The following is a 15,763-nucleotide window of genomic DNA, read 5'->3' on the forward strand; positions in this document are numbered from 1 at the left end:
GCATTCATACAATACCAGACACCTGCGTTCCTCTATAACATAACAAATAAAACCCACTACAAAAGCAAGAAATAGAACTGTTTGGAAAAGTCTCAACTACCAAAAGGACAAACATTATTACTCGGATTCCCAATAAACATATACTCACCCGCACATAGCAATTGCTCAATTCAGAATTCAGGATTTTAGTTGCTAACAATTACCTCCAGCATAACGTTCATATGATTTGCTTCCTCTTTTAGGGGACATATAAGAGGCAGACATTAGACACTAAGGGGGTTATTACAACTTTGGAGGAGGTGTTAATTCGTCCCAAATGTGATGGATATACCACCAGCCGTATTACGAGTTCCATAGGATATAATGGACTCGTAAATACGGCTGGTGGTATATCCGTCACTTTACTGTCACTTTTGGGAAGGATTAACACCTCCTCCAAAGTTGTAATAACCCCCTAAATGCAGTCTAGAAGCATGAGCTGTAGTTGAGTGGTACTGAGCTGACAAAAGGAATGTTGGTATCATCGCTATGATTGGATGCGTTTGTGATTTACATCTGTTGGAGGTTTCCTACCATCCTATGTAACGTTCAACTACTGCTTTCTGTTCAATCATATCTCCCAGGATCATTTATTTGAACAAACTCCCTACCTCTTATTCTGACTATATTCTTTACTTTCAACAAAACACATCACACTCAGTCTTCCTCCAGCATTTATCTTCTATTGGACGATGTTACCTCTTACCCGCCCCCATCAAAAAAACATCTATCCGTGCTCTTACTTATCTCTTGCAACATGACTTACAAACTGCTGTTATGGGGCAGCGCTAGTCTTCTCACAGATATAGCCAACAATAGCTGCTCTCCCCAGTTCATGCTACCTTGATAGTGACCCCATTACCTTCGTGGCAGTGCTTTGCAATGCTGAGAACTCCGCCAAATGTCTCAGATCAGTTTGTAGTGCAGTTGTGGCACCAGAGCAATCACCAGATGAAATGTGCAATAAAGTTATCTTCCTCTACAGACTTTGAGCTTGAATGGTACCAGCATTCAAGACCTTATCTATCTGCCCTTTCTTTTGTAAAATCTCAAATTCACAACACAGCCCAAAGCTATGTAAATGGCAACAAGACCCTTCCAAACATGCAGTATTATTGGGGCATCCTTGTGCCCCAATAATACTGTTCAGGTAACCTGTTCGTACTTGGAAGAACGTAGGGCCAAAAATCCCTGCTCCAGGGAAAAATGCTTCATCATGTGTCTGGCAGAGATCTCATTTTGTACCATTCCCAAAGTCACACCCAGATCACGCAAAAACACTCACCCCATTCACACATCTAACGCCCCTAACTTCATCCATGTAACTCTTACTAGAACACACACTCCTTCCGCAACAAAGCACACTCAATCGATGCTCATTAATGCACACTGCATTAACACGCTCCAGGCATCAATTACATTATCACTGCATGTAAGTAAGATCTACGTTTCGTCACGGAAGACTACTTAACATCCTCTTCAACACACATCTGGGTGTCCTCATCCCTGATGGATTTAGTATCAAAAGCATAGGGATACACATTCCAAAGAGGAGGGGGACTTGTAGACATACACAGAGCATGCTGGCCCTACACTCTAGCAACTCTACCACACGCTTTCAAGTTCCTTTACTGCCACTTCTCTATCTTTCAACATTCAAAACAGCACCTTTGGATCTGATCCATAGTGATGCTTCCTACGATGCAATGCAACAAAAGCAGCTGAGTAATGGACAGCAGTTCACACTTGACGTACAAGATAATAGGTGGAATCCTATGGATTATGCCTGAGAATCACGCAGCCGCAGAGAAAATTGGGAGCACACAATGGCAACCCGATTAAAAATTACACCAGACAGATCCATCATTACACAGGATTGACACATGACACCACTGTGACTTTTATCAATGAGAACTCCCATAACCATGCAAAAGTCACACAAGATTAGCAACAGTGCACACAAACACAAACAAATGGCAGACATCGTTTGCTAAAGCTCATAACATAATAACATACCATAACGAATAAGTGGTTCATTCAATTATCCTGAACGGTAACCAAATTATCTGCAGGAGACTGTAAGTGGAACAGTTACCAGAGCACTTTTGTTGAGAGGGCGCAACTCTCTTTGGAGGGTTACAATAAATATTGCTCCATAGAGGACATCATTTAAAAAAAATGTGTGCTTAAATTAAATTATGAACCAAGAATAAATCTCAGAAGAGTCTCGAACACAAAAATACATCTAGAGGAAAAAATGGTTCAACTTTCTTACAAGAAAGGTTTTTAGTTCGTACACGTGTTTCAAAACCCGTGGTGCAGTACTTGCTATAACTTAATACCCAGGCTCTCTTACGGATTACAGCGCCCTCCTGCGCGATTCTGTGTTACACGGCTTGGAGGAGCGGCACATGCATGTCACACTGTCATTTTGCACGTGGGATTCTGATTGCACCAAGGGAGGCAGTTGAAAATCTCTGCAAAAAATCTTTGTTGACGTGCAATGAAAGGCCTTTCAAGATATTGTCGCTATTGACACTTGTGGGGTTACTGCCACAGAAACGCACCTGATTTGATACAAAGGGTTTCTTAGCCTTTTTGTTTTGCGCCCGGGGGTGGGGGGGCATCGCCTAACAGGACATGGATCTACCTGCACAATTTCTAAATTCAGCCCCTACTACGACAGCCTCCAGAGAGCCTACAACAGGCTGTCAAACTGCTATAGGAAAGAGTAGGCAGTCGTTTTACCTTGCCTGGAGTGTGAAGGGCAATGCTCTTCAAGAGCCTCCCACCTCCTCCAGTACTTGAGGCGGAGGCTTGCCATGCACTCGAAGCAGCTATGGCAAGGCCTGAGAATAATTTTGCAAAATGAAAGAACGAGGTCATTAAACGCTCACTCATTTTATTAACAGCAACTTGGTGGAAGATTATCTTAATTACATTTTTTGCGGTTGAGGAAGTAAAACTTTATGGAATAGTCTATATTAACAATTTCGTTTTTGTTTTTATGCCTGCTTGAGGCACACTAAAGCCTTAGCATTATTGCACATTTTCAAATGCCCTACCAGTTTACTATCTTGTGTTGCACACTGCACGTGTTTCCTAACAGTTCTAGTGAATGTAGCCTCGTTATGAAGTTGGTACAAGTAAGCGAGGACTGCAGAAATTAGTTAAGTCAGCCGTTTTACCCTTGCATACTTGATCATCTTCAAGGTTTTCTCACTGTTCTTTCTATAAGAAGAGCTCGGCACTTGCTCATTATTATATGTCTTTTGTTTCACTTTTGGCCAGGGCTCTTTGCTCTATTCATTTGAAAACGAGTATAAATGTCTGGATTTTAGGCTACGATTGACTATGTGGTGAAGTTCTGGTACGTGTTAGACTTCTTTGAGCTTTCTAGAGTGTCTATTCCTCTTTTACAGAACCTGGGAGACATCTTAGCTTGGTGAAGAGAGGCCAGGCCATGAACCGTACTGCAAGTGATGACCCCCGGCACCAAAAGTAAGGTTCACAAAAGCATTGGACATAGCCAAGACTGTTGACGTGATCAGAAGCTCCTTCGTGAGCCCTGGGTCACAGGACCACTATTGGTGCAAATCCAGCTTATCTACTCCTGCCAGTACACCGTGCACGAGATCACCGGCAAGGAGATCGCATACATGCTTTTTGCAGGGTACTCATCCAGATAAAAAGCTATGCAGTGTGTCCGACTGAAGACTCCGGAGCTGGAACCCCAGCGACGGCAGAGACTGCCTGAGGCCGGCAACACATAAGAGTGCCAGAGGACAAGCAGATTGGATCTTCAGCCAATGACACGCTTTGACCAGGATGCTTCTGCCGCTTCCTGTGGATCCAGACTTCCGGCACGGGTGGCACAGGTGAGCAGAAGAAACTGTCATGGCTGCAGGTCCTCCAGAGAAGGAGGCGACCACCCTCTGTGAGAAGGAAGCATGGAGCACAGGACAATAGCGTGCTCAGGCCTCGATACAATGGCTCAGTGTATGGGAAACCGATCTTGAGACGTAAGGCACTACGATGGCCTGAATTCTGCAGCCTTCCCCTCGCCCAGATTACCAGAATTTGCAGGTCTTGCATTGGACAGGAAGTCTGCAATTTTTCTTGCAGGGAGCTGTCTCTACTGTGCACAAAGCCAGCTGATTACCTTCCCCTACATCTGTAGCAACTGAAAGCAGACTGCCTCTGCTAAGGCAATAAGTAAAAAAAAAAATACAAAGAGGACCCTTTCTTCTCTCTCTGTGGGGGCTATCTTACACTTCCTTTCTTGCAAGACAGGTTCTAATATTAAAGACAGACTCTGATATAAAACTAGAAACTCAACTGCTCCCACAATGAATCATGTAATAAGTTAATGATTTGGCCCAGACACCAAACATCCATGGTACATGTTGTAAATGGGAACACTACATCCGAGGAAAGAGAGAAAAGATCAAGTGACTGTCAAAATGAATGAACATCCATGTCAGATATGCCCTGTGACATGGGAGCAGCAAATCGAGCTGAGTGACACCATCATCCAGACAGCAACTACAGGCTCATCCACTAAGGTAGGTCCATTCTCAGATTTCTCCAACCTCCTATACAGTCCAGACGCTGAGTGCTACCACCAATAATCCAAACTTTAGGGCCCAGACTCATTATTTGGTTAACGGCACAAAAAGAACACCTATCCGTATAGCATCTCACCTTATGTGAACTACACATGTCAGGTAGACTTCCACGTAACAACCATAAATTACGTTAACCAGGCACTGATGCATAAAATGCATTTCAAATTGTGTGCACAAAGACTATAGTTCAGATTTTCCCTATCATTGTCACAGCTATCACATAACCAACCCGGCATCAATCACAACAAACAAGTAACTAACTGAGCATCAAGTGAACACCAATAACCCACCCACCAAGGCAGGACGCAACCATCTCAGAGGCATACTTCTCAACACCTGCTCTGTCCACAAACATGCAGTAGAACAATGGAAACTTATCGACTCAGCCTCCCCAGACGTCGTCTTCCTGACGGAGACCTGGATGAACCTTTTCTCAGAACCTGACCACCCCATAGCCATCCAGGACGGCTACAAGATCACCCGCAGAGACCGCTCCAACAAACCAGAAGGAGGCATCGCCATCGTCCACAAGAACACCCTCAGGATCACGACCAGCACCGAAAACACCCTCAGCACCACCAAACACCTACACTTCCAGATCCACAGCAACCCAAACACCACCCTCCAAGGGACCTCGTCTACAGAACCCCCGGCCCCGGACAGCAGTTCAGCGGCTCCATCACCGACGTCATCAGCACGCACGCTCTCGCATCTACTCACTACATACTCCTTGGGGACTTAAACTTCCAACTTGAGAACACCAACAACAACGCCACCACCACCCTGCTCGACAACCTCTCCAACCTCGGCCTCAAACAGCTCGTCACGACACCGACCCACTCCGCAAGACACACACTTGACCCTATTTTCTCCGCCAGCAAACACGTCTCCTTCAGCCACACCACCAAACTCCACTGGATAAATCACCGCTGCATCCACTTCTCCTTCAAGAAATCCACAACACACCATCACCCACAACGGATTCCCCACCGCAGATGGAACAAGGTCACCGAAGACCAACTAATCACTACCCTCTCCTGGAACCCACCCATCGACACCACCGACACAGCTGCCTGCAACTTCAGGCAATGGATCGTCACCTGTGCCAACACTCTTGCCCCGATCAAAAATCCCTCCAACAGACGCACAGACAGAAAGGCCTTCTGGTTTACCGCCGACCTCCAGGAATCTAAGCAGATATGCCGAAGACTCGAAAATAAGTGGTGCCATAATCAGACACTGGACAACCACACAGCCTTTAAAAACGCCATCCACAGACCCCACCAACTCATCTGAACCGCCAAGAGAACACCTCATCAACAACGTACACAGCCACAAGGAGCTCTTCAACATTGTGAGGGAAGTCTCCAACCCCATTCCCAGCTCCAATGCCAACGACATCCCGCCATCACAAGACCACGGCAACTCCCTAGCCTCCTACTTCCACAGCAAGATCGCAGACACCCACGACAGCTTGAGCACTCAGAACCCCCCTGGGCAGCCACCAACACCACAGAGTCACCACCGACCAGCCTCCTGCTCTCCTGGACCCCCATCAACGACAACACCACCATCGACATCGTGAACACCATCCACTCCAGCTCACCATCTGACCCCTACCCTCACCTCCTCCTCAACAAAGCAAGCTCCGTCATTGCACCCCAACTCCGGAAGATCATCAACAGCTCCTATGAGTCCACCACCTTCCCGGAAAGCTGGAAACAAGCCGAGATCAACGCCCTTCTCAAAAAACCCAAGGCGGACCCAAAGGACCTCAAGAACTTCCGGCCTATCTCCCTGCTCCCCTTCCCGGCAAAAGTCATCAAGAAGGCTGTCAACAGACAACTGACCCGCTTCCTTGAGGAGAACAGCACTCTGGACCCTTCCCAATCTGGATTCAGCAGCAACCACAGCACAGAAACTGCCCTCATCGTCGCCATCTACGACATCAGAACCATACTGGACAATGGCGAAACCGGCGCCTTCATCCTCCTGGACCTTTCAGCCACATTCAACACCGTCTGCCATCACACCGTATGCACACACCTCAGCAATGCAGGAATCCGCGACAGAGCCCTGGACTGGGTCACCTCCTTTCTCACCAGCAGAACTCAGAGAGTCCACCTCCCTCCATTCTGCTCTGAAGCCACCAAAATCATCTGCGGCGTACCCCAGGGGTCATCCCTCAGCCCGACACTCTTCAACATCTACATGGCTCCGCTCGCTAACATCGCCCAATCTCACAATCTCAACATCATCTCATACGCCCCAACGACACCCAGCTGATCCTCTCCCTCACCATGGACTCCACCAAGACCAAAATCCACGAATCAATCAATCAATCGGTAAATTTATAAAGCGCGATATGTACCCGTTAGGGTTTCAAGGCGCTGAGGGGGGGAGGTGGGGAGTAGCTGCTATCGGTCGAATAGCCATGTCTTGAGGAGTCTCCTGAAGGTGAGGAGGTCCTGGGTCTGGCGCAGGGAGGTGGGGAGTGAGTTCCAGGTCTTGGCGGCGAGGTAGGAGAAGGATCTGCCGCCGGCGGTCTTGCGCTGGATTCGGGGAACGATGGCGAGGGAAAGGTTGGCAGAGCGGAGTTGGCGTGAGGGGACGTAGAAGTTGAGTCTGTTGTTCAGGTAGGCGGGTCCGGCGTTGTGTAGAGCTTTGTGCGCGTGGGTGAGAAGTTTAAAGGTGATCCCCTTGTCCACGGGGAGCCAGTGGAGGTCCTTCAGGTGGTGGGAGATGTGGCATTGGCGGGGTATGTCGAGGATCAAGCTGGCAGATGCGTTCTGGATGCGTTGGAGTCGTTGGATGTCTTTCGTTGGGATGCCTGTGTAGAGTGCATTGCCATAGTCAAGTCTGCTACTGACGAGGGCTTGGGTCACCGTTTTTCTGGTTTCCGTTGGGATCCACTTGTAGATTCTGCGGAGTATGCGGAGGGTGTTGAAGCAGGAGGAGGAGACTGCGTTGACCTGTTTGGACATGGTGAGCGCGGAGTCGAGGATGAAGGCGAGGTTTCGTGCGTGGTTGGCTGGAGTAGGAGGGGGGCTTAGTGCGGTGGGCCACCAGGAGTCGTTCCAGGCCGAGGGGGAGCGACCAAGGATGAGGACTTCCGTCTTGTCGGAGTTTAGTTTCAGGCGGCTGTTTCTCATCCATTCGGCGATGGATTTCAGTCCCTCGTGGAGGTTGGCTTTGGCGGTGTGTGGATCTTTAGTAAGGGAGAGGATGAGCTGTGTGTCGTCGGCGTAGGAGAGGATGCTGAGGTTATGCTGACGGGCCAGTTGTGCGAGGGGTGCCATGTATACGTTGAACAGCGTTGGGCTTAGCGAGGAGCCTTGGGGGACGCCGCAGATGAGGTTGGTGGCTTTGGAGCGGAAGGGTGAGAGTCGGACTCTCTGGGTTCTACCGGAGAGAAAAGAGGAGATCCAGTTGAGGGCTTTGTCTTGAATTCCGGCTTTGTGGAGGCGAGTAAGTAGGGTGCGGTGGCAGACCGTATCGAAGGCGGCGGATAGATCTAAAAGGATGAGGGCTGAGGTTTCGCCGTTGTCCATTTGTTGTCTGATGTCGTCTGTAGCGGCGAGGAGTGCAGTCTCAGCGCTGTGGCTGCGTCTGAAACCGGACTGGGAGGGGTCTAGAATGGAGTTGTCTTCGAGGTAGTGGGTGAGCTGTGCGTTGACGATCTTCTCGATGACCTTCGCTGGGAAGGGGAGGAGGGAGATCGGTCTGAAGTTTTTGAGGTCGTTGGGGTCAGCCTTGGGTTTCTTGAGGAGGGGTTGGATATCGGCGTGCTTCCAGCTGTCCGGGAAGGTTGCGGTGTTGAAGGATAGGTTGATGATCTTGCGGAGTTGGGGGGCAATGGTGGAGTCGGCTTTGTTGAAGACGTGGTGTGGGCAGGGGTCAGAGGGAGATCCAGAGTGGATGGAGTTCATGGTCTTTAGGGTTTCGGCGTCGTCTACGTGGTTCCAGGTGGTGAGGCGGTCGGCGTGGGAGGAGTTGTTGGGGGTGGGGTCTGGCGGAGGTGTGGTGATGAAGCTGTCGTGGATGGCGGCGATTTTCTGATAGAAAAAAGTGGAGAGTGTGTCGCAGAGTTTCTGGGATGGTGGGACGTCGTTGACGTTGGCGTTGGGGTTGGAGAGCTCCTTCACGATGCAGAAGAGTTCCTTGCTGTCGTGTGCGTTGTTGTTTAGGCGTTCTGTGAAGTGGGAGCGTTTGGCGAGACGGATAAGTTGGTGGTGCTTGCGGTTGGCCATCGCCAAATGGCTGAATAACAGCTCCCTCAAACTCAATTCTGACAAGACTGAGGTCCTTATCTTTGGCTCCACCCCCTCTGCATGGGATGACTCCTGGTGGCCTGCCATTCTCGGAACCTCTCCAACTCCCACCGACCATGCACGCAACCTAGGATTCACCCTGGACTCCTCACTATCCATGACCCAGCAAGTCAACGCCACCTCCTCCTCCTGCTTCAACATCCTCTTCATGCTCTGAAAGATCTACAAATGGATCCCCATAGTCACCCAAGCCCTCGTAAGCAGCAAACTGAACTACGGCAATGCCCTCTACGCAGGAACCGTGGCCAAACTCCAGAAAAGGCTGCAACGCATCCAGAACGCCTCTGCACGCCTCATCCTGGACACCCCCCGCCACTACCACATCACAGGTCACCTGAGAGACCTGCACTGGCTCCCCGTCAACAAGAGGATCACTTTCAAACTCCTCACCCACGCTAACAAAGCACTGCACAACACCGGACCAGAATACCTCAACAGACAGCTCTCCTTCTACTCCCTGACCCGACAGCTCCGCCCTGCCGACCTCACCCTCGCAACTTTCCCACGCATCCGCAGAGCTACAACCAGCGGCAGATCATTCTTGCACCTCGCTGCCATGACGTGGAACACTCTTCCCACCCACCTGCATCAGACCAAGGACCTCCTTACCTTCAGGAGACTTCCAAGATCTGGCTGTTCGAGCAGTAGCAGCACCCCACTTCCCCCCCCCGCCAGCACCTTGAGACGCTCACGGGTGAGTAGTGCGCTTTACGAATTCCTTGACTGATTGATTCATTGAAGTAGATGGACTAGCTCAGGGAAATTGGGTCAAACTAATCACCACCCCACAAAACTCGTTCATCACAATGAGCAAACAGGATTCCATGTGAACTGACAGAAGTCATGTGCTTTTGCACTGTATCATGACGCCCCAGGGGATTTGTGTGGGAGGCACTTCCCTGACCTGGACAGCGGCAGCAGTCCGTTACCTAGGGATCAGACTTTAACATTCTCAGGAAGACTTTTTCAACGGCAATCTACATCGAGCCCTCATGGTCCTTAAATCTCAGATTCAGTTTTGGCAAAAATTACCACTCGCTCTGACAGGCAGAATAACATTGTCCAAAATGATCATTCTTCTTCATCTTTTATACTATTTTGTTAACATTACGGTATTCCCACATTGCCGATTCTTTAAAGAACTAGACCAGTTATTGAGTGATCCGTGGGACAGTAGGAGACTACGTGTGTTCCTTTGCAAACTTCAGATGCCAGTGGGCCAAGGGGTATTGAGCATGCTGTCCTTTGAGAACTATTAACTAGCAGCGCAATTACAATGGGTTTCCCAATAGTTAACGGGTAGGAATTTATATGAAACAAGCGCTGGTGAGCGGCCTCGCCATGATTTGCCAATTCCTCCATCCTCCCATTCCAGAGCGGCAGTCATGGTCTCTTCATGTCTGGATCACTCAGAAGTGGCTGGGCAGAGCCTTACAGCTGCCTAAACTGACCCTCCGTCACTCCCCAATCGTCCCCCTCCAGAGCTTACCTGGCCCCAAGGGGCCCTTTGCAGTCAAACAACTGGCAGACTGGCACTCCCTGTTCACAGTTGGTGACCTTTTCCAAGACTCTCAAGTTCGACCAGTTACGCCCTGACTATAGTATCCCCCCAATCAATTCCTGACATATGGGCAACTGCTGGTGACACTGCACTCTCTTTGGTAATAACTGACAAAGAGCCCCGAGTCACACTGTGATCCATACTTTGTATGTCATGGGGGAGGGACAACACTTGATCACTTGGTGTTACAATGCGCTCAGGGAACACACATACCCCCACTGACACACCACTGACAATTATGGGAAGAGGATATAGGAAGACCTCTCCGTGACACCGAATGGGCCAAGGCCCTGGAATTCCCTCACTATCCTTACTATTCTCCTACAACTCAAGTACATGCTCCTCCAGGCTAGACATGAGGCTAACCCAAACAGAAACTGAACACTTAATTCCCTCCCACAACTCATGCACTGACATTTCTCCTCATAGGAAAATCAAGGCTATTGATAACAACAGAGGCTACAACCACAACCCACAGATACGCATCAAGAGAAATGGATCGAATCACAACATACCTTCTGAAATCACACACAATAATGTACAAGTCAGTCCCAAACACACGTCAGGTGCATGCTTCACAACTGCAGATCAGCAGCAAAACACAACACGGAAATAACTGCAATAATAATATATCAAGATACTGATATTGCCTTCCTCACCATAACATGGTTCAACAACCTCTCCTTCCCTCTAATCGACATAGTAGTACCACCCAACTTCTATTGAAAACGTTTAGACCGTGGACAAAAGGCAGGTGGCAGAAAAGCAGTCATAAATAGAAACTCACTAATGCTCACCAACCTTCGGAAGATTACTCCACTTTGAACATCTAGCAGTCAGTTTTGCCCCAGACAGTAACAAGTCAACTAAATTTCACATCACCTATCACCCACCAGGAGAAAACCTCCTCTACTCTGAACAACTAATTGACCTCATCACACAACAATCTTTCTTATCTACCATCAACAACATATTCCTTGACAATTTCAACCTCCACTGGCATGACCACAACAACTCCCTCATTGCTCACATAAAACACTTTTTGGACTCAAATGACCTTGCACAACACTGCAAGGGACCAACACAAATAAGAGGGGCAACACTAGACTTGATCATCGCCAAAGAAGACAGCCTAAAACATTGATTCCTCAATCCCTGTAGACTGGTCAGACTAGCTCATCATTCTTTTCTCCCCTCAACCAAACCATCCCCACACCTAAAGGTCACACCAAACAACTGAAGCAATGGGTAAGATGTCTCCAACAAAATGACATAAAAAGAACCAACATTCAAAATCACCTCTCATCTAGGAACTTCCACAAACTTCACCACATTGGGAAACTAATCACTAATTACAACGATTCCCTGACAGACTTACTCAACCAAGGAGTCAACCTAAAATTCAAGAGACACAGAGATCTGTCATCCTCGTTCTGGTTCAACAAGGAGCTCAACAAAGAAAGGAGGCAGTTAAGATTAACTGAAAGAAGATGGAAAATAAACCCACAACGGCCCTACTCACACTAATAAGCTATGAAAGGAACAAATACAAAAAAGCATCTTTAAATCAAAATCTACCTTTATGTGAGAACAATTAGATAAAGCCAAAAAACAAGCAAACACACCTTTCAATAGAATCAAGAACAAAACATCTCCAGTAAACACCCCAATCCTAAACCCCAGCAAGGAAAGATGCGAAGTTCTCAAACACTTCTTTGCTTACAATATCGCAAAGATCAATCAGGACATAGTCAGCAACATAAGACCAGAACTCGTTTATCCCTCCCAGTCTGAAGTCACTAACCAGAAAGCACATCAATCCACCTCTCATCGCCAACCAAGAAAAACAATGCATCTTGAAATGAATGTGCGCCTCTAATTGAAAAAGAACTATTTGAAATCATAATTGAATCAAACCCACAGCCATACTTTAGACTCCGTCCCTTCATACCTGTTCTAGGAACTCTGCCATCTCTTCACACCCTTCTGAACTTCCATGATAAATTCTTCCCAGGCACAGGGTACAATCCAAGACTGTCTAAAATTAGGCTAGATCACCTCTCTCATCAGAAAGCTAGGGACTGATCCCAAACATCTGCCAACTACTGCCCAATTTCTAATCTACCCTTCTTAGCAAAACTCCTTCAAACATGTGTGCTGAAACAACTCAATGAACACATCGAAGAATTTGAACTACTACACAGTTACCAATTCTGCTTGAGGGTAAGCCACGGCACAGAAATGGACATCCTTAATGTTATGGATGATATCTCCAGAATGATGAACAATGACCATGCCTGCCTCCTTGTCTTACTTGACCTGTTGTCAACATTCAAACACTGTTGACCACAACACTCTCACAAATATATCCAGTGTACTTCAGCAAAGCAATCTAGTATTCCATCTGTATGCAGACAACACACAACTCTAAATCAAAGTATCCATGTTAGAGGATATATGTCACTTGAATCATGCTCTAAAGAATACACAGCAATGGCTAGCACACAACCATCTGAAGCTGCACCCTGAGAAAACAGAATATCTCCACAAGTCAACCCTCCACCAATAAACAACTGGATTACACACCTCAATGCCCTCAAATGCACTCTGAAAATCATTGACAACACCAAATTGCTAGGAATAATTCCTGACAAGTCTTTTAATAGGACAACACAAATAAATGGATCATCCAAAAGCACTATGCACAACTTGCGACTCCTCAGAAAGATCAAACCATGCACCTCCAAACATGATTTAAAAACCACTGTATAGTCAAGTTATAACGACTAGACTGTGGAAATGCCATCCTCACAGGCACCTCCTAACCCCACCATGTTACCCCCAATGAAAGTCACTCTGAATGCAGCAGTCAGGCCTGTCACGGGAATAAGGCACTTTGAACACCTCACTCCCACACTTGCCACACTAAATTGGCTCCAGTTGAAGCGAGATGCATACTCAAAATGGCATGCATCACTCACAATGTCTTACACACTGTCACCCAAAGTACCTAGCCTAAGAACTCACCAAATCAGGGGATCATTGCAGCTTACACAGCTCTTTGCTACTGGAACCACCCAAATTCAAAAAGAAAAAAACCCAGGCAAGCTTATTCTTAGGAAATGTCCCAAAATATGGAACTCCACTACACTGTTGTGAGAAAGGGCCTATTTTGTCATGGTTAGCCCCCACCTTTTGCCTGGTACTTGATGTAGTCTCAAAGTTGTTAGTGCCCAGGGCCCCTTCTAACCAGGATCCCTGGGCCATATCACTTTCCCTAAAACCTGTTGTGATGCACTGGCACAACTGGCACACTTTTAGCTGCCACTATAAGTCCATAGTAAATGGTACTGTCATAGTCCCACAGAGATACAATACAGACCCAAGTTGCTTGTTCCCAACTCCACCTAGACGTTGCGTGCCTCCCACTTACTTGTACGTGATCAGCACTAGAACGTCCCGGGGGAAAAGGGATGGATGAGAGAGAAAGACAAACACAGACTTCAAAGGGCAGGATGAGGATGGCTAAGTGGTCTACGAAGAGCAGATATCTCCTATGATGAATTAAACATTTAGCCAAATAGCACTTCATGTAACCGATATACAAAAACTACTCTTCGCCAATTCCCACAAACTAGGTGTACCTGTCATTTGATTTTGACATATCCGGTTCATCTGAAATGTCAACTGCTTGCCTTACTGTTAGGGTCTCTGCCGTCACTGGCAGACCAGCCAGCCTGGACATCTATAGACTGTGTGGTGCTGTGAAAGGGGACATTCTTCATTTGATTCGTATCTGTCCCACTATAAGAGAAGCTCGTCTACAACCGCTGAAACCTGCTTTTGTCATGCACGGTGTTCGATCCTGTCGGCTGGCTGTACTGAAAGCTTTGGAACCGGCTGACCCGCAAATAAACTGCAAATTGGTGAGATTTTTAACAGTGCATGTTAAGACTCTTGTAGACCATTCATGACCTTTTAACATGACCCTTTCTTGTTTTATTTAGTTGTGATTTTGTGGGCATAGTGTGATGAACCATGTCCTGCAAAGGCTTTGCACTCCATAATGTTACTGGTATCCCATTTTATAGCTGGTTATGATAAGCACCTCACGGCGAACTTTGACATTATATTTCCAACAGCCTCAGAATATTTTATGTAACTTGCTATGAAAATTTCCTGCTAGAAATTTGCACTTCATTTTCTTTTAATGATTTCCAGTTATATAGCACTTTAAAACAAGTATTATTCTGCTAGAATTTTGCACTTCCTATTTTTAATGATTTCCAGATATATAGCACTTTATAACAAGCATTTTATGACAAACTGTGATTTTATATTTGTAATAGTCTCAGAGAACATGTTCCGCAAGGATTTTGCACCCCTTGATAAACTGTGATCTGAAGTCGATGGTGGTTTTAGATTTTAATTAATCATCCAAATAAAGATTCATGCATAGACATATCACAGGAGATAAACAATAAAAATCAATTCCTAAGTATTTAGGTGTCTCAAATTTCAGGAATTAATCAGTGCAGCGTATTAGTATAAGAAAGAACACAGATCAGTGTTTTAACCACACTGAGAGCATAGGGTTAATATAATAAAGCTCACTTTTGTATGTAATTGGTGTCATCAGTGTTACATCACAGTGCCAATTGAACATGCAAATAACAGACCTTTGATTCACATTTTGAAACTAGTGTGTGCCAAGCACAGAGTGTTCTTTATCATAAGCAATGATTGGTATCACAAAAATGCTACATAAAACTCAACTGCAACAAACATGTTCATAGTACATCATAAAATAACAGATGTCCAACATGCTCTCAAATCTGTACTCTTATTACAAGCCAACAACAATGAGCGTTATTATTTAGCAGACAGCAAGTATTCAAGTAACCAAGGACAATGATAACATGCCCTCCTAGTGCGCGCTGCCTGTCCGAACATCCGGCAATCAACTATCAAAGGTGACCGGTAAGAAGCCTTTCAAGTGCGTGCAGCGCATTACCGCCTTTTATGATGCTAACACAGATTGTACCATCCTCTAGAGCCATGCGTCCAGAAGCCCCCAGCACTGCCATTGCCGGCTGAGTGTTCTGATGCAATCCCAAAAGACAAACTCAACATGGCACACAGCCTGTGTGTCCTGTCCTCTACACACTTTATGCACTATAGGTAAGTCTCCCCTCTGGCAGGCC

This window comes from Pleurodeles waltl, chromosome 3_1 (assembly GCF_031143425.1).
Source record: "Pleurodeles waltl isolate 20211129_DDA chromosome 3_1, aPleWal1.hap1.20221129, whole genome shotgun sequence".
Taxonomy (NCBI): domain Eukaryota; kingdom Metazoa; phylum Chordata; class Amphibia; order Caudata; family Salamandridae; genus Pleurodeles; species Pleurodeles waltl.